This window comes from Prionailurus bengalensis, chromosome C2 (assembly GCF_016509475.1).
Source record: "Prionailurus bengalensis isolate Pbe53 chromosome C2, Fcat_Pben_1.1_paternal_pri, whole genome shotgun sequence".
Taxonomy (NCBI): Eukaryota; Metazoa; Chordata; class Mammalia; order Carnivora; family Felidae; genus Prionailurus; species Prionailurus bengalensis.
This window is the reverse complement of record NC_057350.1, coordinates 136,521,134-136,545,729: the sequence shown is the minus strand read 5'-3', so window position 1 is coordinate 136,545,729 and position 24,596 is coordinate 136,521,134.

Below are 24,596 nucleotides of genomic sequence, written 5' to 3'. Positions count from 1 at the left end.
ATACTTAATTAATTAAGAAAAAAATAATAGCACTGTGCAGGAAAAGCAAAAAATGCAAGATCCAAACTCCAGCTAAGCTCTTTGAGCCATTATGAGTGACCCCTAAACCACAAACAATGCTAAAGTTCTTGGGAAAACTTTGTTTAACTGGCACCCACAATGCATATTAACTCAGAAGCAGAACCCTGCCAAAAATGTAAGCCAGTCACTGTTGATAAATGTGAAAAGAAAATTAGCACATGGGCAAAAGGAAAAACACATCTTTGGTGTCAACCTTTCCGTGAACTTCTCTACAGTTATTACAGTTGCTTTTGCTGGTTTTTGCGAAGGTGTGATGGATAGGGGCAAAGGTACACCTGGAGTGAAAGGCACAGCTGTTTGTAGTTGTAGTCTGAAACTATGCCAGGTACAACTGTGTTCATTGTTTGTGATTCCTGATGTACAGAGCCCCTTAAGATAGCTGCAAAAGTGGCGAGTTTTGCGAAGTTCCCCGATTTGGGTTGCCCAGAAGACTCACTAGAATGTTTGTAGGAAAAGCCTCCCAAGGCCTAATTTCTTCTCCAGATTCACTAAATCAGAACCCCTGGGCAGGGGGCCTGAGCATCAGCATTCCCTAATAACCCCTGATTCTGATGTACCCAATAAGGTCTCAGAAACTCTGCTAAAACAAACAGCAGCTGTGTCCAACCTAGTCTTCTGAGATGATAAGGGAGATAAGAGCATAAGTAAGGTCATAGAGCCATTCACAATTTATCAAAAAGTCCAAGAGAAATCACACATGAAATCTACAACATTCAGGTTTGGCAGTTTGTGGGGATTTTTTGGTCTCTAAATTTCTTTGAGGGATAGGCAATGGAGAAATGAATTATGTCATAAGAAAGCAATTTTTAATTTTTTTATATCCTTTTAATGTTTATTTTTGAGAGAGAGAGAGTGACAGAGCATGAGCGCAGAAGGGGCAGAGAGAGGGAGACACAGAATCTGAAGTAGGCTCCAGGCTCTGAGCTGTCAGCACAGAGCCTGATGTGGGGATCGAACTCACAACCACGAGATCATGACCTGAGCCAGAGTTGGCTGCTTAATTGACTGAGCTACCCAGGCACCTCAAGAAAGCATTTTTAGTAGACAAGTATCTTCAACGATGAGCTCCGTTTGGGAAAAACTAACAGAGGATCTCTACTAGATAGCTATGGCTTTTGCCTACACCACTGCCTACACTTCTTTGGGAAACAATACTTTAAATTTTTATTGTGAAAAGGTCCCTGCCCCGCTGTCAGTCTGAGTCTAGTTAAGACCACCACTTCTTTCTGGGATGAGCATGTGACCCAGTCCTGGATAATTCCAAAATCATATCCCCTCAGCCAGAATGATTGGTTAAGGTCCTTGAACATGACCCTAGGCATAGAAAGGTTGAGTGTCAGTTCTGGGCCTTTCTAGAAAGATAAGAAGGCAACCTGAGCTATGAGGACCACCATGATGGAAAAGTCTGTGTTAACATGAAGGCATTGCAAAGGAAAGCAGAGGCTAGCAAAGAAGACAGAACTGGTAGACTGACACCATTGGATCCCTTGGATACAGATGGACATCAATTGAGCAAGATCCTGGACTTGTCAGTTGTATTACTGAATAAATTTAATTTTATTAAAGTCCTTCATTCATTTTTGTGAAGACCAATTTGAATAAAGTTTTTTAAGCAACAGCAAAGCAACTCTGATGAATGCAAGATCCTTGTTAGTGAAATTGTCAGGACCATTAAGAAATCTAGAAATGCTTTATTATTCTATAGACAGCTTTTTTTGTTTGTTTTATTTGACAAACTAAAGCTTTAATTTCCCACAGTCAGAACCTCAAGGAATTATCGAGTCGATAATTCAATCCATCAGCAAGTATTAAATGAGCTCCCCTCTGGGCCTATCACTCTGCTAGGGTGATAGGAAACTGAAAGTAAGCAGCAGGCCTGGTCCCTGCCTTCAATAAGCTCACAATCTTCTTAGAGAAAGCACCTACATTAGAAATAATTCAGGGAGAGGGTCACCTACTGGGTGGCTCCATCAGTTAAGCATCTGACTCTTGATATTGGCTCAGGTCATGATCTCACAGTTGGGGGTATCGAGCCTTTCACTAGACTCCGTGCAGAGGCTGGAGCCTACTTGGGATTCTCTCTGCTCCTCCTCCACTCATGTGTGTATGTGTGCTTGCTCTCTTTCCCCCTCTCTCTCTCTCTCTTTCCCTCAAAACAAACACAAATTTTTAAAAAAAGAAATAATTAAGGGAGAAAGAAGAACATGAGTTTCAGTGAAAAAAAGTATTATTTAGCATGCCTTAAGTGCTCTATGTGAGCCAATCATCATATGAAGTGTGGTAGAAGGACCCTGAGAAGTAAATAGTATCACCACTGCTATCAAGGAGGTTATACCCAGAACATAAAACACGGATTCCGGAGATGATTTAAGTGCATTATAAAGCTACATGCCATAACTTACTAACAATTTAATAATTTCATACTAAGGCGTTAATGAGCAGCGTGGTAAGCACTTTACTAATTTACTGTAGATGCTCATAGTCTCCTCCAGTGGCCTCCAAGAGCCACCAACTTCAATCTCGGAGGCTAATCTCACCGAAACATTGGACCTCTAGGGTTTGGGGTTTTGTCTAAACTTGACCACAGATCCCATGGCTTCTCCATTGGAACACATTATCCTCTAAAAACTAAAACAAACCCATGTTTCCTGATTCTCTGTCGTCAGTTTCCAACCTTTCATCATCTCCCTCCTCCTTTTTGTCCTCCAGCTCTCCATAATTCTCTAACTGTCCACCACCTCTCCAGCTCTGCAAACTGTTTTCATCCCAGTTTCCAGAGTTGTCCAAGTGTCACGCAAAAGAGTTCTTGTACTAACGTAGAGAAGGAGATGAAAGGAATGACACAGGAAAGTAGAAATTGGATCCATGTTGATAGAAAGCTCTATCTTTTTTTTTCTTTTTTCTCTGTTTTTCTTCTTCTTTTCAACCTCCAAATCCAGATTCCTTTGGAAAGAAACCACTATGGAGTAAAAAGTTGTTTTTGAACTGCAAAAGATGACTTTACTAACCCAAGTGACTCTCCAGCATATGTGTGTCTGTATCTATGTGTATGTGTATACGTGTGTGTGTGTGTGTGTGTGTGTGTGTGTGTGTCTTGTGTGTCTTGAAGGTTGAGACTTCAGAGCTTTGGAAGAGTGAGGAGGCCAGGAGAGGTTAAGCATGAAATTCACCAAATAAGTACCCTTGTTTATTTTTTGTACTCATCATGTCTTCAGAGAGGGTGAGTGACAGATTAGATTAGTACTGCAAATATTCACATACCCAAAACACAAAGAATAGCTCAGTCATGGAATTAGAAAAAAGTCCAAGAATTAAAGGTTCTCTAGTGTCTATTCTGCTACCTTACTACCTTAATTTTGCCTTTCAATTCTTACTAATCTCCTTGTTAATGCATGGAGAGCATGAGGCATTGAAATGGAAATTACATGATTTGACTACATAGAACTCTTATTTTTAAATAAAAAGTTGACATTTAATTGAGTGATAGAATAATAATGTTAAAATATTAGCCAGCATGATCCCACCCACACACCCCAAGTGGTCTCATACCATGTCCTTGGCTTACCCACTGTTCAGTCAGCTAGGCTATTTCTATGTAATTGTTTCAGAGAAAGGATAGGACAGCAGAAAACAAAGAAAAAAAATAGTTGCTTCCCGGTTCTTGGATTCAAAAGCCTAAACAGTGAGGTAGATGAGTAGAAGAGAGGCATGACCTAGCAAAAGATTGAGGATAAAATATCATGACAAAGCACACAGTTCCCCCTAGGTCCCCATGGTCAATTTAGGAAACAACATTCCCTGAACGTTATAGAGGTAGGAGCAAAGGAAATGCAATGCCAGCACAGACTTCAGCGTCCTCCCAAAGGAGGGTCACTGTCCATGTTGCTAGGATTAGCTCAAGGCAGGGGACAAAACCCCTGAGAAGTTTGTAGAATCTAGGTTGAGCCGAAGGAGACAAAACCTAAGAGAAAAAGTGACCGGCAAGTACATTTCAGCAGGTAGAATATCAAAATGTCCCACTCTGCAGTGTGGCGGAGGAGAAGGAAGATGGCTGCTGTTGGTCAGTGTGGGTCAGTGTGGGTCAGTGTGGGAAGGAGAACAACTGGACTGGAAGTGATTGTGCATGCTGGAAGAAGGCATGTCTTCACGGTGACCCAAGTGGACGAACAACTGAGGTCCAGATGGGACAATGAATGTCACACTCATCGTGGACAGAGATCATTGATGATCATATAAGGCAATGGATGTCTTCAAAGGTGCCTATATGGGCAAATGACATTGAGGACCAGATTTTTGCCTGCCCCCATCCCTGCCTGTGCATAGTCACCCATCATGTAAGATCTGTAACATTAAATAATTTATAAAGGCAGATGGAATATCTGTTAAGCTCTATAAAAAACTGATGTATTTAAGTAATCAAAACCCACTATTCAGCTGAATAATAATGTTCAAGTAACTGTTTCTAATGCAGCAACTTCCCTTTCATATTGATGATCACAAAATTCTGTGAGTGATCTCTTTCTAAAATGAAGCTGATCAAAATTTTACAGCTGACAAATATGATCAACAGTCACCAATAACCTTAGAGTAATAAAAGCTGAAACAATTGCACTTCACCCTCTTGAAAACAGAGACATGACTGAAATATTTGTAAGCCAACAGGCACCAAAGGCATTGCTTCAAACAATGCTCAATTAATAGCACCGTTTTCCTGGTTCCCAGAGCGATGAGTGGGTGGCTTAAGACCAGAGCAGAGTAAACCTCTGAGCTTTTATGCTGGGAGTAAATTAAAAAGTATTTATAATGTCACTCACTCGATGCCTCCACACTCCTGTGCCATTTGCATCATATCGGGGTATGCTGTTTTTAAATGCCTCGTACATTTTCAAGGTCTATGCTTTGTGCCATCAACAAAAGCTGTTTGAGGACAGGGATTGTGTCAAATCCAGTGGATATGTCTTACTTTTATTAGATCTTTCTCCTGCACTTTGCATTGCTGCTTATTTAGTCTTCTTAAATCTCTTTTTGCACTTTGCTCCCTCACGTGAAACATTTGCTCATTCAATAAATGGTTACTGACCACCTGTTATGTGGTAGGTACTGCCCTAGTCCCTGGGAATACCTCTACAAGTAAGAAAGACAAGATTTTGGCTCTCATTGAGTCAACATTCCAGTATATATAAAAAGGGCACTAAGAAAAGAAATGCACGAATTAAATAAATTCAGATTGTGATGAGCTCTTTTATTTAAGGTTATCAGGAAGGTTTCTCTGAAGAAGCGGCTTATATAAACTGAGACTTGAGTGACTAGAATGAATCAGGCTTGCAAAGAAATGGGAGAAGAGAAAATAGCAGGCACAAAGTCTAAAAGACAGGATTAATCGTGCCTCATGGCAAGAAAACCAGTGTGTCTTCAGCTGAGTGTCCAGAAAGGAAGTCATAGAAGGTCCTAGAGAAGCAGGCCGGGGGGCCGTTTTCTTGGGCCTGTAGGTCATGTCAATACTCTCTCTGCTTCTTCTCTTCTTTTTCTAATACCATCTTAATCTCCTTCATAAGCTTCTCCTGTTCTGCCTCACTCTCAAATAGTGGTAGTCCCCAGATTTTAGTCTTACCTCTATTCCCTCCCTTCTAGGCTTTTCCTAGTTTATCACCAACCATTTGATGAAAACTACAAAATCATCATGTCCAGTTATAGAATGTGTTGATTATGGCTCTCAGGTCTCAGTGATGGCCACAGAACCACATCAGTGTTGACCTATGACAGTTGTCTAAGTTGCATATATGTATAAAACACAGCCAGGTGAGTGGGGTAGTCAAGTCAACATACATGGTAATTATATCTAAGATCAACATATGGGAGTTGTGTACAGCACATCATAACAAGGCTAGGAGTACCACCCATAGGGAAGCCAATCATGAAGAAAGGACTTACTAATATGGAGCTGTTATACCTCTATGGCACTTTTCCCATGGCAGCATGCACACTTGCCTTCTTCTCTCCTAACTTGCTTGGAAGTCATGCTTCCAGGGACAGAAAGGACATCCATTCCTATAAGATACCAAGTGGACTATTACAGGCACTCATGCAGTGGTTATGATAATATGCCTTTATACCCCTTCCCCAAAGAAATATGAAAGTTGAGTCCAGATAGATGGAATAATGTCAGATTGGAATATTTCTGTCATGTTGAATAGTCCTAGAATAATGATAAATTATTTGGGAAGGCTCCTACTGGTCATTTCTACTAATTACATACAAGTCAAAAGAGTAAGTCTTGCACTAATTGCTGTCGTAGACCTCCATTGCTTTAACACCTGAACTGTCCCGAGTTTTAGGTTCATATATCCAACTTCTTTCTTGGTCTATCCCCACTTTGATACAGCCAGGAAATGCAAACGCAACAGATCCAAAACTGACTCATCACTCTCTTTCAAAAACCTATCCCTATACTCCCTGTATTTCTAATTTATTTTAATGCTGTGATTGTTCTTTCAGTCACCCATGCCTGAATCTAGGAGTCGATTTACAGTCCTCTATCTCTCTCATCCCCCACATCTAATCAACTAGCAGCTACTCCCATTTTTATATCTCTTAACTATTTCCCCAAATCCATTCCTTTCTCTATATTTTTATAGCCTCTGTTTAAGTTAGGTCTCATCACCTTTTGCCAGACCATTATGATAGCCTTCTTTTTTTTTAAGTTTATTTTTTAAGTTTATTTATTTATTTATTTATTTTTTGAGAGAGAGAGAGGGAACGAGTGGGGGGGAGGAACAGAGAGAGATGGAGAAAGAGAATCCCAAGCAGGCTGTGCGCTGTCAGTATGGAGACTGCTGCAAGGCTTGAACTCATGAACCGTGAGATCATGACCTGAGCGGAAACCAAAAGTCAGACGCTTAACTGACTGGGCCACCCAAGCACCCCATGATAACCTTCTAACTAGTTTCTCTACTTCTAGTTTTATTGTCTCTGAATCCCATGTAGACACTAATGACATTGAAAACCATGCCAGAACCCTTCCAACAACTTCCCATGTCCAGCAAAATGCCTCCTACTATGCACACAGGGCTCTCAGTGGCTTCTTGCTACCCATTTTTGTAGCATAATCCCACCATAACTCTGCCTTATCCTTTTTTTTCCAACAGATGCCTTGCATTTCCTCATACCCTGTGCTATTTGCTATCTCCTTGGAATTATCCTTAATGTTTCTATTCTTTTCACGCCACTGTAATCCAATCCATCAGGACCTCTTATCAACTCTATCTTTGCAATTTATCTGGAATCTTACCACTCTACAGCATATTTTTTTTTAATTTATTTATTTATTTCGAGAAAGGGGGGGAGGGGCAGAGAGAGAGGGAGAGAGAATCCCAAGCAGGCTCTGTGCTCCTTATTACCTTTATTTCTCTTATCAGCACCACTCTTTATTTATGTAGCATTTTAAAAAATTGTTTGTCTCCCCCATGAGAATATAAGCTCTACGATGACAGAGATTATTTTCTGTCTTGTTCATCTTCAGTCCTCTAAATCTATAACAGCACCTAGTGCGTAATAGCTGTTCAGGAAATACTCCTTGGATGAGTGAATGACTCTCCATGCCCCTGCATAGGCTATTTTTTCTTCCTGGAACATTCCACTTTTTCTCTTATGTTTTCCTTATGTTCATTTTCCTCAGCATAGACACCATCTCCTCCACAAAGCCTTCCCAAAAACTCCAGTTTGGGTTAGTTGTTCTTCCTCTCTACAACCATAGCACTGAATGTGCTATCATCTAGCAAATATTTTTCTTTTAAAATGACATAAACCAATGCCCTTCCTCTTGCAGTAGACTTCAATATCCATCACGAGAGGGAATATGTCTTCATCCAACATATTCAATAAACATGGATTAAACACATAGTGCGGGGCTGGAAGCACACAACATTGAACAGACAGGAGAGCCCTCATAGTCATGACGATTGCAGTCAAACGTCTTACTCAGTGATGCACTCCCAACACTCCCCAGCACTGGCACATCTTGAATGACTAATGAGTGTCTCTATTTAGACCTTTTATCTTATATCTTACCTTTGGAAGAGGGTCTCTCCTTGTATTACCTCTATCTTTCATCACAATAAAGACTACAAAATTTGAAGATATTAACTTGGGTTTTCTTTTGTAGTTTATAACCCTGCCCTCATTACAAAAGTCAAAGGCATTCGTGCATTTTCTCCAGGAACAGGAGGACCAAAAGGATCCAAAGTCAATAAAGAAGTAAATTGAGGGGCTCCTGGGTGGCTCAGTCAGTTGAGCTGCCAACTTAGGCTCAGGTCATGATCTCGTGGTCTGTGAGTTCAAGCCCCGCGTCGGGCTCTATGCTGACAGCTCAGAGCCTGGAGCCTGCTTTGGATTCTGTGTCTCCCTCTCTCTCTCTTTCTGCCCTTCCCCTGCTCATGCCCTGTCTCTCTCTGTGTCAAAAATAAATAAACATTAAAAAAATTTTATAAAACGACGTAAATTGAGCTTCTAATCTGTTGGCTTTTTATCAACTTTATTGATGTACAATTAACATACACTAAAATGTACCCATTTTAAGTGTACATTTTGATGAGTTTTGTCGAATTTATTAACCCATGCAACTACTTACACAATGAAGATATAGAACATTGCCTTCACCTCAGAAAGCTCTCTTGCCTTCTTCCCAGCCAAATGCACTGACACCCTTGGCCCCAAGCAACTATTATTCTAACTTCTGTTTGTTTGTTTTAAATTTGATTTGTCTTTTCTAGTTTCACATAAATGGAATCATTCAGTATGTAATCTCTTGGACCTGAATGACTTTTAATACTTTTGAGATTCATCCATAGTGTTGTTTGTATAGTGTATTTCATTCCTTTTCATTGTTGAGTAGTATTCCATTGTATAGATATACCACAATTTGTTTATCCATTCATCAGTAGACAGACATTTGGATTATTTCCAGTTTGGGACAATTATGAATAAAGCTGCCATGAGCATTTGCATATGAATTTTTGATAGATAACTGTTTTTATTTGTTTTGGACAATACTTAGAAGTGAAAATGTTGGGTCACATGGTAAGTGTATATTAAATTTAATGAGAAACTGCCAAACCAAACTGTTTTCCAATCTGACTGAACCCTTTTCAGGGTTCGGTATTAGAATTCTAGTTGTTTCCCATCCTAGCCACCACTTCTTACTGTCATTCTTTCTTAGTTACGTCAATATTTCTTACAGTTTTCAGAGCAGACTAGTATCTTCACAGCTAGTGCCAAGTTAGGGAATACTCAAGCCTTATCGAACAACAAGAACCAATCTCCAGATGTATTCTCCTAGGCAATTTGATGAAGCCTCATATTAGCTGAGCCTGGTACAAAGAAAGTAGCCAAGATTTTCTGAGTCCCAGAAGCTGAAAGGGGGCAAAAAAACTAAGACGACTTTAAGGTTTAGAAGATAAGGATGCAGAAGATAAGAACGCAACCAGAGATCTCGGTTGGGCCACAGAGCTTTAGTGGGGGGAAATACAGGGTTAGTTTCCTGTGTGTCGCTGGCCACATTTTCATCAACCAGTCAATACATAACCTTATTTTTATGTACGTTTCTGTTTAAAGACACCTTATTTAATATGCACTATTGATTCGTAAACATTGAACTCACAGCCATCAGCACTAGAACTCATGCCTGAATGAAGCTTATCTAACACACATCATTTTTTTCATAAGGGACATCACACCCTTCGTGTTCTTGGGAGAACTAGAAAGCACTTCAGTTCAGTGCTTCAGCAGTGGTTGGGGGCCATTTTAAATAGCAGAATCACCAAAACTGCACACACAAAAAACTGTGGCACCAAATAAACCATGAAAAGGATACTTGTTTATAGTATGAGAACTGAAACGAGAAGACAGAATGTCACCTACTTCAACCTTAGCTGGGAAAGTGTACGCCTGGTGACAAGAAACCGGTGACAAATGACTGTAAACATGCCACAAATACTGATTTTGAGATGAGAGATAAATTTTAGCAAGTAGGCAAATTTGCAAATATAGAATCCGCAAATAATGAGATCAAATATGTGTGTGTGCACATGCACAGTAGTTATGTGCTCCGTGAAGATATGAACATTGCTGATATTGCTAATATACCTGCTGAAAGAAAATTAGCTCTCTGTGGACACTCAACATATATTGAATGATCAGTAATTTTTGATCCAACATTAATAGATCCAACATTAGTAGATCAAAAATTTTACCAAGGCTCTGTTTCTCTGCAGACATGTTTATAAATTATAATCGTTTAACCTTAGACATTCTCTAGACTAGCTAAAATGATTTGCATAGGTGATGCTTAACTTTTTGAAATAATAATTGCTTCCAAACTATGAATATCCCAGAGTTCAGAATCAGCCACTTTATTACCACATATCAATTTACCAGGCTTAGAAACCTTATTGCTTGGGGTTGAGTTTTTGTGGCCATTCCTTAAGGAAACTCAGAATTATGTCTTTGTGAGATCATACTTAATAACCACCCCGATGTCCCCTTTCATTGTCTAAGCTCCGCCCCTTTCTGGAAGGAGCCAATATAGTACAATGCCCTCTACATTTTCAATAAACCTATGTCACCTACACCAAATGTAGACTGCCCTTTCCAAAGTTTTAGTATTTTTTTTGTTGTTGGCTCAGAGATGATATAACTGGCCATTCATTCACTTATTTTTAAAAATCATTTAAGAATTGGGGCACCTTTGTGGCACAGTCGGTTAAGCATCTGACTTGATTTCAGCTCAGGTCATGGTCTCATGGTTCATGCACTCAAGCCTGCTTGGGACTCTGTCTTCCTCTCTCCCTGCCCCTCACTCACTTGTTCTCTCTCTCTCTCTCTCTCTCTCTCAAAAATAAATAAATAAACTTTAAAAAATCATTTAAGAATTGATGACTGAGTGACGATTATGTCCTCGATCACAATCATGCTCCGTGCAAGAATCTATCATCTACCTAAATACTACCCAGCCACCTCTCTGCTAGGTCTAACTATCTTGATTCATATTCTCCAAACTCAGTCATCCTCATGTTTCTTTCCATTATCTTCTTTCTTCTTCTGAAGATCTTTTTCGGTTCAAAAACCCAGAACTGAGTCCAATAAATATCTGACTTAGTGCAGGTAAAACCAGCAAACAGCAGCAACAACAATAAAATCTTGGGATTTGAGACAGAGAAAGTTTACATTTTCATGATTATAAAACTAGTGAATCTTATTGTCCCAAAGTATTTGACAATGTTATTAAACCTACGAGAAAGAGAATAACGTAATAGAAATCACCTCTGGTACTAGCAACCAGAGAACATTCTTTTTACAATTTGTTTTATTTCTCTCCAATGCGTCTTGTTTTACATAGTTCAAATTAACAATTTATGTATGTCTTGCTTTTTCCACTGTCCCATAATTTGAATTATTTATAAAAATAATAATATTCTCTTTTATAATGACATCATAATTTAATCAATCATTCCCGTGCTGTTAGACAAATAGATTCCTTGCAATTAAATATCATTGCAAAGGATTACCTTGCTATCCAAGTGAAGCCTTAGTTATTTTTGCCATGGTTGAAAATGGCCTGTTATTTCTGGTTGGAACACACAGTGTTAAGTTTATTCCTGGAGAACACAATAGTCTGTGTGGTTTGTTTTTTTTTTTTTTTTACTTCCATTTGTGTTTACCAAGGTCACTTCAAATTTATTCCTACTAAAGGTGTGAATTTAGCAATGGAACTTTAAGTTGCTTTATTATAAATAAGTGACATTTGAACAGAAAATATATAGAAGGACATCTCTGCTACAAACAAAACAACCAAAAAATATTCTTTTAAAAATAAAGAATGTTAGAATAATGCCAAAAATGAGCATGGAGCTTATACATGCTAGACTTTAAATTAGGCAGTAAAGAGAACAGTGTAGCCTATTTAGAGCAGTCCATTTCACAACAGATTGTCTATTTTATATCATGCATGATAACTAAAAGAAATTTGAGCTCCTATTACTCATAGTTGGTGAAACAAGATCTACTTTTTCAAATGGAAGCATTTACTTACTAATTTTAATCATGGCACCTATTCTCGCCCTTTAATATTTATTAGGTACCCCCTCACTCCCAAGGAACATGGCAATGCATCAATCTGCTTTGTATTTGCTGAAAACAGCAATTAAAAAGTCAAGAGAATTTTTATTTTAACCGAAATTGTTAACCTGCTGCTAATAGGTAAAAGATGCTCTCTTTATATCATTAAGATGAAGAAATCGATAGAACCTCAAGTATGGTCACCTAAGAGTATAAAATTCACTTGTAGTATAATTAGTTGCCTACATGGTAAGAGCAAGAATTAAGAAAAGAGCTAAATAGCAGCTTGGCTGCAGGCAGTCTTTCTCTCTCTCTGTCTCTCTCTCTCTCTCTCAACTGTGGGTGTGGAGTAAGAGGGAATATGTGTTCTGGGAAGCAGTTTATGACAATAGGCTATGATACAAGCATAAGAAATAGGCCTCAAGAGAAGCAAGGCCAAACTAGGATGTTGAAAAATATGTAAATGTGGGTGATATTACATGGGCATAAATCCCACCCGCTATTCCTCAGAATCTGCAGGCGGTTTCTTTCTCCTTCCTTTCTCCTTGAAGCGAGATGTGGCCACGGGACTTGCATGGGCCAGTGAAACATGGTATGTCACTTCCAGGTGGCAGCTTGAGCTGTTCCATTTGCCGTGACTCCTTTTTCTTTCCGGTGTGATGGCGGATATTCGTATCGTGAGATGTCCTCTCCATCCACCTGGGTTCCTGAGTGACTATAATGGACAGAGTCCTACTGCTAATTTGTTGGGGAAACGTAGCATGCGCACGGAATGAATTTTTGTTGTGTTAAGCCACCGAGATTGTGGAGTTTTTACTAGGGCATAGCCTTAATTTATCCTAACTGATAACCCCTGTGAAAGAAAACTCTAGTAACAAAACATAAATTGTTTATTGTTCTCAGGATAATTTCATCTGCAAAAGACCAGGTAGAATCGTGGTACGTTCTGGGGTCTTGTGACTTATTTGAAATTTGCCTCTGACAGTCACAGAAGACCATGAACGTTCCTTATTCTCAGGTAAAATCCCCTTCCTAATTCATTTTATTTTTTTCCCTCTTTTCCTCTTTATTCGCTCCAAAATGTTTATCTGTTACCTAATATAAGCAAAGTGAGCTAGAGATTATCTCCAAAGATGACATGAACCTGGTATTGAAGACTTTATCACCTAAGGCAGGGGATAAAATACTTCCAGACATCAGCATATAAAGAAGGCAGTGAACTTTCCCCCCATAACTCAATTCTTTGAAACAGTTATTTCATTTGCTGTATAGTTTTCAGGATTTCGAGGCACATGAGCATAGTTTTCCTTTTACATAAATGGACATGGGATTCTATGGGGTTGTCTGGAGCCTGAATTTTTCTCCCACTTCCGGAACTTTTTTCTTTATGAATGCTCCTAGATCAACCTCATTATTTTTTTAACAGCTATTTTGTATCACGTTTAGAAACATCTCAGTTATATAACCAAGCTTTCTATGGTACATGTCACTTAAAAGTATTTATAATTTATAAAATTGTCTTATTTATAAAATACATTAAACTACAAAAGTGACATATGTTTATGCAAATCGAATGTAAGGATATTAAAGGAAAAGAAAAACCCATCTCAGGTCCTAATTCTTTTTTTTTTTTTTTTTCCAACGTTTATTTATTTTTGGGACAGAGAGAGACAGAGCATGAATGGGGAAGGGGTAGAGAGAGAGGGAGACACAGAATCAGAAGCAGGCTCCAGGCTCCGAGCCATCAGCCCAGAGCCCGATGCGGGGCTCGAACTCACGGACCGCGAGATCGTGACCTGGCTGAAGTCGGACGCTTAACCAACTGCGCCACCCAGGCGCCCCTTAGGTCCTAATTCAAAGGTGCTTAAGGTTTAAAAAAAAAAAAAAGTGGCTTCTTTCATCTTTTATCTGTATTCCGTTTCTTATTTAACTGAAATGTCCATGGGTCTTGCTCTGAACATATAAGGTCTGCTTCTTCCTTATACTTTGTTTCATCTTTCATAATATTCAGATGCCACAGCTGTTCCAACCTCCATTTTTCCGGACTCACATCCAGAAAAAAAGTTAATATTCCCAGGATCTCACAAACAGGTCCCAAGATTGACTCTGACTGGACCAGCTTGTAACTCAAAACATCCCTGACCAATCACTGTGGCTAGAATTGGATGGGCCCATTAACCAGGCTTGGGTGTTATGCTCCAAATCTGGAGTCATAGTGATAAATACCCCACCCAAAGAACATGACTTGAGTGAGAAAGAAGGATATGATTTTATAAAAAGAAGTAAGAATGAGTGTTCTTGGCCAAGAAAGAATTAATGTCTACTATAGGCCCTGCGGACCCCTCTGCACCCCTATTAGCTCTGCCCACTTGGTATCTCTCTTAACAATCGCTCATGTATTCTTCCATAAATCTTCTATGTATATACAAGACATATACAAGTGGATCACATTACTTGTGCTATCTTATATTTCATCAATAATCCATTCTAGACTTTCCATATTAGCCCGAAGAAATCTACTCTGTGCTTTTCAATAGCTACGTAGTATTCTATTTCAATATGTACTGTAATTCATTTAAATAACCTTTGACTTATGGATATTTGGTTTCTTTTCAGACTAGAATTATCATTACAAATAATGTCCCATTGAACATACTTGTACATAAGTCTAGATGCATTCGTTCAAGTTTATCTCTACATTAAAATCCTAGATGTAAAATTATTAGGTCGAAGAGGATGTGCGTTTAAAATGTGAGCAGATATGTTCAAAAATACAAATAAACGTAAACTTTTCCGCACTCTTATCCACAGTATATGAGAATGCTTGGGTCTCATGATATGTTTACAATTTTGCTCCAATGAAGACTGAAAGGCTGTGTTCTTATTTCATTTGTATGTCATATGGTTATAGGCCACATGAATGCCATTATTTGTGAGTTGCCTTTTTCCATGCTTACTTTTCTTCTGGGTACTACATTTTTCTTATTGAGTTCTAAGTATATTAAGAAAATTAGCACGTACTCTGCTATATTAACACATTTTTGGACTTTTGACTCTTTATTATTTTATGGTATTTGGCTCCATCAAACGTTAAAAAAATTTTTTTTAACGTTTATTTATTTTTGAGACAGAGAGAGACGGAGCATGAACGGGGGAGGGTCAGAGAGAGGGAGACACAGTATCTGAAACAGGCTCCAGGCTCTGAGCTGTCAGCACAGAGCCCGACGTGGGGCTCGAACTCACGGACCGCGTGATCATGACTTGAGCCGAAGTCGGCCGCTTAACTGACTGAGCTACCCAGGCGCCCCACTCCATCAAACTTTTAAAACTTGTATGCATTTTAATGTGTCAGTCTCTTCCGCTTGCAGTTTCTGGGTTTTGTATGTTAGTTAGAATTCACTTGAAATACAAACAAAACTCATTTTTCCTTCTGTTCCTCTAATGCCACTTTTTCATTTAAGTCATTGATCAATCCGAAATTGTTGTTGGTCTTGGTATGTGGTAGTCATTTATCATCTGTTTCTGCCTTCTTCCAGGTACATGGTAGATGGCGGGTATATATCCTATAGTGGGTTGGGGCCATGTAACTAGCTCTGGGTAATCATTCGTGAGTGGAAGTGACACAGGCCACAATAGTCAGGCTATTTAATTGCCAGTTCAAGGCCTTCCTTTTCCCTCCAGTAGATCATTGGCCAAGTTTGGAGTGGTGGCCACTCCACCAGCTTGGGTCCCTTGAGTTAATGCAATCTACAGAGGTCCCTTGGCAACCATAAGTGAAAAATAAGCTTTTGTGGCACTGAGCCACTCAAACTTGGTTGCTTTTTAACTGCAGCATAACCAACCCTATCCCGAATGACACAAGACATCAAGTGTTATTTGTAAATTTTTCTCTAAATAAACACTTATTTGCCCTGAATGTTCTACCTTTTCTCTTGGGTGCAGGTTTATAGCATATGATGTCAGTGCCTCTCCCACATTATCTCCTTGTTAACATTTGTTTGCCCTTGGCCAACTTCCAGCTCTTAGCACCAGCAGCTCTTTGCTGAGGGTGTCCCCTCATTGATGGAATTTACTCTGCCACCTGCCCAACAGTTTGGAAGTTTCTGGAATTCGTGCCTCCAAGAGAAACTCTCAAGCAATATCTCAGAAACGTTGGAGTATAAATGCTGTCACTGCCTTACTCCTTAGGTGTGATAACTCTAAACCGGAATAACTTATCTAGGCTTCCAGAGCTCCTCCAGTGGGAATTATGCTTCACAACACTTCGCTCAGTATTTATCTGATTACCTACCACTCTGGCTACCCTACTCTCCTAACCACCCAGAAGGTCCACACTCAATATGTAGAGGAGGGAACATGACCTCAGTTATCAGAGCTTAATGGGAACTAAGACATGGAAGCTTTCAAGTCTCAGTAGATAGAATTGGTTTCCAAAACTGTAACAATTATTCACATTTAGTGTTTATATTTAACCTTTTTGGTTGTTACATCTATTCAAATTCTATTTGAAATTTTCTTCTAACAAAGACCTTTCAATTTTAAGCTGCATGGTTGAATTTCAATTAAAGTTATATTTATATAAATTAAGAACAACTAGTGTATGGGTGAACAGAAAGACACGTATAATTCAGAGGTAATATGGTAGTTCTTGAGGCATTATTAATTGAATTAAATCTTTAAATACATTTTTATTGGTGATAAAGCTTAAGTGAGCAGAAGTTTTCTAGGTTTACTTATTTATTTTGAGAGAGAGAGAGAGCACAAGTGAGGGAGGGGCAGAGAGAGAAGGGGAGAGAGTGAGTCCCAGGCAGACGCTGTGCTCTGCACTGAGCCTGATGGAGGACTAGATCTCACGACCATGAGATCATGATCTGATCCAAAATCAAGAGTTGGACACTTAGCTGACTGAGCCACCCAGGTGTCCCTAGATGAATTTTTTTTGAATGAAAGAGAATGTAGTAGTATCCAAAGGATTGAATATTTATTTACCTCAATTAATTAAAAGCTCATCTAATGTCTCCCATGAGAAGGGCATTTCAGGAATGCAGAAGTCTGAGTTGTAAAATTGATACCTTTCCACCATGAATTAATCAGCATCCTCAAGAGTTGAACAGGTGTCAGATGAGAGAGTTCAGGCTTTGCTCACCCAGGGCAGCAGGAAGCCAACAAACTAAAGCCCCTATAATATATTACCAGATGGCAAATCAACAATCAAAATGCTATTTCAAATGATAGTTTTTAATGTTTCCTCACAAGCCAATAGTGCTCTGTATTGGAAAAAAAAAAAGGAGTTTTGAGAGACTCAGAGAGAAAAATCCACGTGTGTAGTTTACATGAGATTATGGCTGTGGGAGGAATTTTTCCACTACTCGCAAAGCCAGGAAAAAAATCTTTGTTTGGTTTTTGTTTTTTGCAGAATTTGCAAAAACAATAACTTTAAATCAGCCCTCCCGATCTACCACAGGCTCTGGGTAATTATCCCCAATAGGTCCCTTTAGTGAGTCAGTTTCTATTTTTTTCTTCAAAAGTAGTTTCTTTTTGACATTTTTATGCAGTCTTTCTGTTTGCTAAAATAACAGAAGTCTCCTATTACAAAAACATCAACAACTGTCGGGGATTTTGTTTCTCCAGAGCTCAGCTCACAAGCCTCCTGACACAGTGGCTAACATGACAATCTGAGTTGTGAGTTTCACGCAGATCCTTCTTTTTCTTCAACAAATTAATGAAACTGAAACATGCCACACACCTGAAGTGTCTGTGAGTTTCTGGAAGATTCTTTACTTCTTTATTCTCATCTTAAAGCATCCGGTGTGAGCCAAAAAGAAAAATCAAATAATGAGAAATTCTGCTTCTGGTCAGGATAGAGAAAAAGGAACCAATATACTCTTTCTCCCGAAACAACCAAAAATGAGACGAAATTATCTGAAGCAATAGTTTTCAGGACACTGGATGATCAGGCAGTGACTGACATTGATACCTGAAGTGTGAGAAACAAGGGAAGTGAACCCTATGTTGCTCCACCTTCTACCTCACAGGAGCTTCTGGGCCACATCCAGGGAGAGAGAGCCCAGGAGGACTACAGCTGACACCTTGAGTTGAGGAGATGGAAGTGAGATGCGGAGATGGCTGAGATCAGGGAAGCTCAGTTCACAGGATAGAGGACCAGACGGTAAAGAGGTGCACAGACAGAGTGCCACAGATATCTACAGAATATCCCCCTTGAGTATTCACCTGAATACAGATTGATGGATAAGTGTGAAGAAACTACCTGAGGCCAGAGAAAGAATCATCCAGATTTAGAGGTACTAGAGCCCAGTGAACACCCAAGGGTAAGAACAATGCCTGTACCCATAAGGCAGATTGGAAACTTCAAGATTTACAGGGCACTGAATACAGAACTCAGAAGGATCTTTCCTCAGTAGTGAGGGATACTTAACCTTACACTGGTTCTGTCTAGAAATTCTTAAAGGCAAGACCAGAAAGGATCAAACTGTTTCTAAGTAACTTAACTATGTTCCAGAACAAAACTCAAGAGTGTTTATAAGGACACAAAACTATCAGCATCCCACAAGATATCATTTACAATGTCTGGCACCCAATCAAATGGTCCAGGGAAGTAATGTCACCAAGATGGCAACAGAGGTTGTTCCTGACTCTTCCCCTCACAAGAACAACTAACATGTATTCAAGAACGAGTCACCACAGAGAGAATCGTGGAACATGGGGGTGAGGCTGAAGCACCCCCCTGCACCCCAGAGACCAAGACAGATTGCCTTAGAAGGAGAAGAGAAGCAGCTATATGTTGACAGCACTGTCCCTCCCCCAGGATGGTGCAGCATCATGAAGAGAAGTCTTCCCTGAGCCTCCAGTTCCTCCAGTGGGAACAGAGGAGCCAGAGGGAACAACCACTCCCCAAGCATTGGGGTTGCTTTATGAGAGCCGCTCCTGTGATCTTGCATCAGGGTGATTGCAGGGTACTCTGTGGGGCTTAATCTCTGAGAATCTGACTGTGATGGAGAAGGGGGGTGGGGGGGCTCACAACAACGAGCACATGGACCTTGGCAGACAGAGTTCATACCTTCAGCACCCAAGTAGCAATCCCAACCAGTGGCTTTGCTCATCTGCAGAATGAAATCAGGGGTACACTCTGACCAAGGAACTTGGCTGGGTGTAGACCTGCCTGATTCAGATCCTCAAATGAGGAGTTTTGCCTGCTGTAGAGCCCAGTTGGCCAGCACCCAGGCAAAGTGCTGAGTCCCAGCTCCACCTGCTATGGAGAATGTCATCCCGGCCCATCTGACCAGAAGGGCTGGTGATAAATCCTGGAAGCAGTGAGGCCCGGCGGAGCTTGAGCCAAAAGGTGGGGAGTCAGAGCTGATCACTCACACAGCAAAGCCAGTACTGGGCAGGGAGAAGTCCCTTGCTACTCATAGGCTAAGGGATTAATTCATAGCCAAGACTGAGGGTAGCTCCAGCCCCTTCCAACTGGAAAGACTGTTTGGGAAATTGAAAGGAGCCCAAGGTGGCCTATCCTCATACCATCCAGGCAAAGGGGCTGAGACATAGCCTCACCCACTGTGGAGAGTGTCTTCCAGCCTTATCTGACCAGAAGGGCTGGCAACAACTTCTAGAAGCTGTGCTGGCCCAGCAGCACTGGAGCCTAGAAGAGGGCAGGCAAGCTGATAGTTTGCAAAATAAAACCAGTGGCCCTCTTCAGCCAGAGAACTTGGGGTGTGGGTCACTTAAGATAATAAAGAGCTTAATTGACTTTCCTGCTGTGGCCAGGCAGGAAATCTAATTCATATCCCTGCTCATCACTAATGTAGCCTTCAGTCTGTCCAATCAGAGACCCTAACCAGAGCACACAGGAAGCTGCATAGCCAATTCAACAGCCCCACACAGAGTGGCACTTGAACAGAGAATAGAGTCCATTGCTTCCCCTGTCTATAGAGCAAGCCCATGGCTTCACCTAACCAGAGAATTCAGTGTGCACTGTAGCCTGATTTGAGTCACCAATGAGCCATAAAGTCCCTGGGTCCTGTTCTGTTGCCTTACCAGGGTAGGAAAGCTAATTCATAGTCCTGTCTACCACTAAATATTGTACCCAGTCCTGACCATCTAGTAAGTCTGACCAGAGAATTCAGACAACTGCAGAGCCCATCCTGCAGCCTCACTTGGATAGGGAACAAAGCCAACAGTCCTACCCAACTGTTCTCAGCCAGTGGCACATCCTTCCATCTTCTACCTCAGAGCTTGAACAGTTGCCTCACCCACAATTAGACCATAATAGTGAACCCCACCTAACCAATGATATTACCAGCAAACACAGCCAAAACTCCAAACTGAGCTGACTGGTAAAGAACTGTCTCTGCCAGAGCAAACGTGTAAGGTCTGGAAGAGGATCCCAATTACATAAGTGTGCAGATACCAACATAAAGAATCAAGCATCACTAAAAATATGACACCACCAAAGGAGACAAATGATATGCCAATAGCTGAGTCGACAAAAATGAAGATCTATGAACTGTGAGACAAGGAATTCAGGATAATCTCTTAAGGAAACTTAATGAACTACAAGTAAATAGAGCAACTAAATGAAATTAGGAAAGTAATGCATGAACAAAATGAGAGGCTTGACAAGGGAATAGCAACTGTCAAAGAAACAAAACAAAACAGAAATCCTAGAGCTGAAAAATACAATAGCTGGAGTAAAGAGTTCATCAGAGCTTCAAGAGTAGACCCAATCATGCAGAAGAAAGCACCAGAGACCTGGAGGATAAGACATTGAAAATTACCCAGTCAAGGGGCGCCGGGGTGGCTCAGCCGGTTAAGCGTCCAGCTTCAGCTCAGGTCACGATCTCACAGCTTGTGAGTTCGAGCCCTGTGTAGGGCTCTGTGCTGACAGCTCAGAGCCTGAAGCCTGCTTTGGGTTCTGTGTCTCCCTGTCTCTCTGCCCCTCCCCGGCTCGTGCTCTGTCTCTCTCTGTCTCTCAAAAATAAATAAACGTTTGAAAACAAAAATGAAGAAAATTGTCCAGTCAGAGGAACACAAAGCAGAATAAAAAATTAAAAAGAGTGAATAAAGCCTACAGGAATGATAGGATACAATAAAAAGAAACAATATTTGCATCATGGGAATTCTAGAATAGAAAGAAAAGAGGGCAGAAAATGTATATAAAGCAATAATGGTTGAAAACACCCTGAACCTGGGGGGGGGGGGACATTATGGACATCCAGATCCATGAGAACTGAAAGACCCCAAATAGGTTAGACTTAACCAGGGTTACACTGAGAAATATTATAATTAAATTGTCCAAAGTTAAAGACAAAGACAGGGCACCTGGGTTGCTCAGTCATTTGCATGTCCAACTTCAGCTCAGGTCATGATCTCACAGTTTGTGGGTTTGAGCCCCATGTCAGGCTCTGTGCTGACAGCTCAGAGCCTGGAGCCTGTTTTAGATTACATGTCTCCCTTTCTCTCTTTCCCTCCCCTGCTTGCGCTCTGTGTCTCCCTCTCTCAAAAATAAATAAACATTAAAAAAAATTTTTTTAATAAGTTAAAGACAAAGAAATAACTTTAAGAACAGCAAGAGAAAAAAGAAAAGTTACATACAGCTCCCATAAGATTCTAGGCAGATTTCTCAACAGGAACTTTTCAAGCCAGGAGAGAATGAGATAACATCTTCTAGATATTCTTTTCTTTCAAAGAAAAAAAAAGATTCCACACACATAAAGAAACAGGAAGATATGATCCATAATGAGGATATAAATCAATCAATTGAATCTGATTAAGAATTAACCACAGATGTTAGAGTTAGCAGAGAAGGACATTAAAATGGTTATTATAACTGTATTCCATATGTTCTAAAAGTTAAGCAAAAATATGGAAGTATAAGACAGATTCATGTCGAACTTCTAGTGACAAAAAGTACAATGTGTGAGATGAAAAATATATTTCTAGGATTAACATTAGATTAGAGATTGCAGAAGAAAAAATTAGTGAATTTGAGAGTATATTAATAGAAACAATCCAAAATGAAACATAGAGAACTTTTAAAATTTGGACAGAGTATTGGTGAAGTGTAGGACAGCTTCATGAAGTCTAATATATGAATAATTGGAGTCACAATGGGGAAGAGGGATGAAAACTTTTTGAAGAAATTATAGATGAAAAATTTCCAAATTTGCTAAAAAGTGTAAACACACATATGCAGGAACCAAAAGACATGTAAAGAAAATGATACCAAGGCACAGCATAAATCATTTGATCAAAACCAGTGATAAACAGAAAACCTGAAAAACAATCAGAGGAAAAGATATGTACAGAGGAACTAATGAAAGGACAACAGTAGATTTTGTTGCAAACAATGGAAAATAAAAATAAAAAAAAAATAAGGGAGCAAAGTATTGAAAGGAAAAAAAATCTGTCATTCTAGAATTCTATACCTTGTGAAAAGGTCTTTCAAAGATAAAAGCAAAATAAAGACTTTTTCAGGTTTATGAAAGTGGAAAGAATTTATCAACTTCTTTGAGAAGATCAGTAAAATTGCTAGATATCTAAACTAATCAGGGGAAAAGAAAATATAAATTGTTGATATCAAAATGAGAGAGATGATATCACTACAGACTTTACAAATACCAAATAATGCTAAGGGAATATTAAAGACAACTTTATACCAAAAAACTCTACAGCTTAAAGGTAACGAACATATTCTTTGAAAGATACAGACCACCAAAGCTCAGTCAAGGAAAAACTAGGTATCATAAATAGCCCTCCATTTATTAAAGAAACTTAACTTCTAGTTTAAAAACTTTCTAGAAAGAAATGCCATGCCCAGATGGCTTCATTGGATAATTCTATCAAAGATTTAAAGAAGAAGTAATATTAATTCTATACACACACCTTTGATAATGGAAAACACATTCCATGAAGCCAGAAGTGCTCTGATATCAAAAACAGATGAAGGTATTATAAGACAAAACATTGCATACCAATATTCCTCATGATCATACGTTTAAAAGTTCTGACCAGAATTTGAGGAAATTATATCCAACATTATGTAAAAAGATAATGCATCATGACCAAGTGTGACAGGTTATGCAAGGTTGGTTTAACAAGAGAAAATTATCAATGTATTTTGTAATAGCAAAACAAATAAACAAAAGAAATAAAGAAAATTATACAACCATCTCAATAGTCAGAGGAAGGCATTTGATACATTTCAACATACATTCCTGATAAAAACTCTTGGAAAACTAGGAAAAGAAGGGAACTTCCTCAATTTTATAAAGGGCTTCTACAAATATACAGCTAAAAAACTTTACAGTTTTATTAAGATTAGGAACAAAGCAGGATGTCCACTTTTATCACTTCTTTCAGCATTATCCTGGAATTTCTAGTCAGTGCAATAAAGCAAGAAAAATAAATGAAAGGCATCCAGATTGGAAAGGAAGAAATAAGACTATCTTTGTTCACAAACAACATGATTGTTTATGTGTAACTCCATTGGAATCGATAAAAAACTACTAGAACTATTGAGCTTAGGAAATGTATCAGGAAAAAATATCAATATATAAAAATCAATTGTATTTTTAAATACCAGCCATCAACAATCAGAAATTAAAATTAAAAAACAATGCCATCCAAAAATATAAAAGAATTAGGGATAAATCTGATGAAAGTCATGTGCACTGAAAACTACAAAAAAATATTGAGAGTAATTTAAAAAAGTCTAAATAAGTGGTGAGAGACACTATGTTCATTGAAGGCTCATAATGTGAAGAAATCCATTCTCCCCAAAGTGATCCACAATTTTAAAACAATTCCGATTAAAATCCTAACAGGCTTTCTTATAATTGACTCATTTTAAAATTGAAATAAAAATTCAAAGGACCTGGAATAGCCAAAACAATATGGAAAAAGATGAACAAACTTAGAGAACTAACACTTATTATGAAGCTTTAATAATTAAGGTAGTTTGGTATTGGTATAAAAATAGACAAATAGAGTCCAGATGTAGACCCATACATATACAGATAAATTACTTTGACAAGGTTTCAAAGCAATTGAGTAGAAAGATTAATCTTTTCAACAAATGGTACTGGAATAATTGGCTATATATATATCCAATTATATATATATGTATATATACATATTATGGATATGTACACATATCTATGTATATATGTATGATCCATTTTTCATACCATAAAATTAACTCAGCATGGATCATAGACCTAAATGTAAAATTTAAACCTATAAAACTTCCAGGAGAAAACTTTTTTGGCTTTGGATTAGGTAAAGTTTTCTTAGTTATGACGCCAAAAGCACAATCTGTAAAAGAAATATTGACAAACCGAACATCATCAAAATTAAAATCGTCTGCTTTTTGAAATAGACTGTTA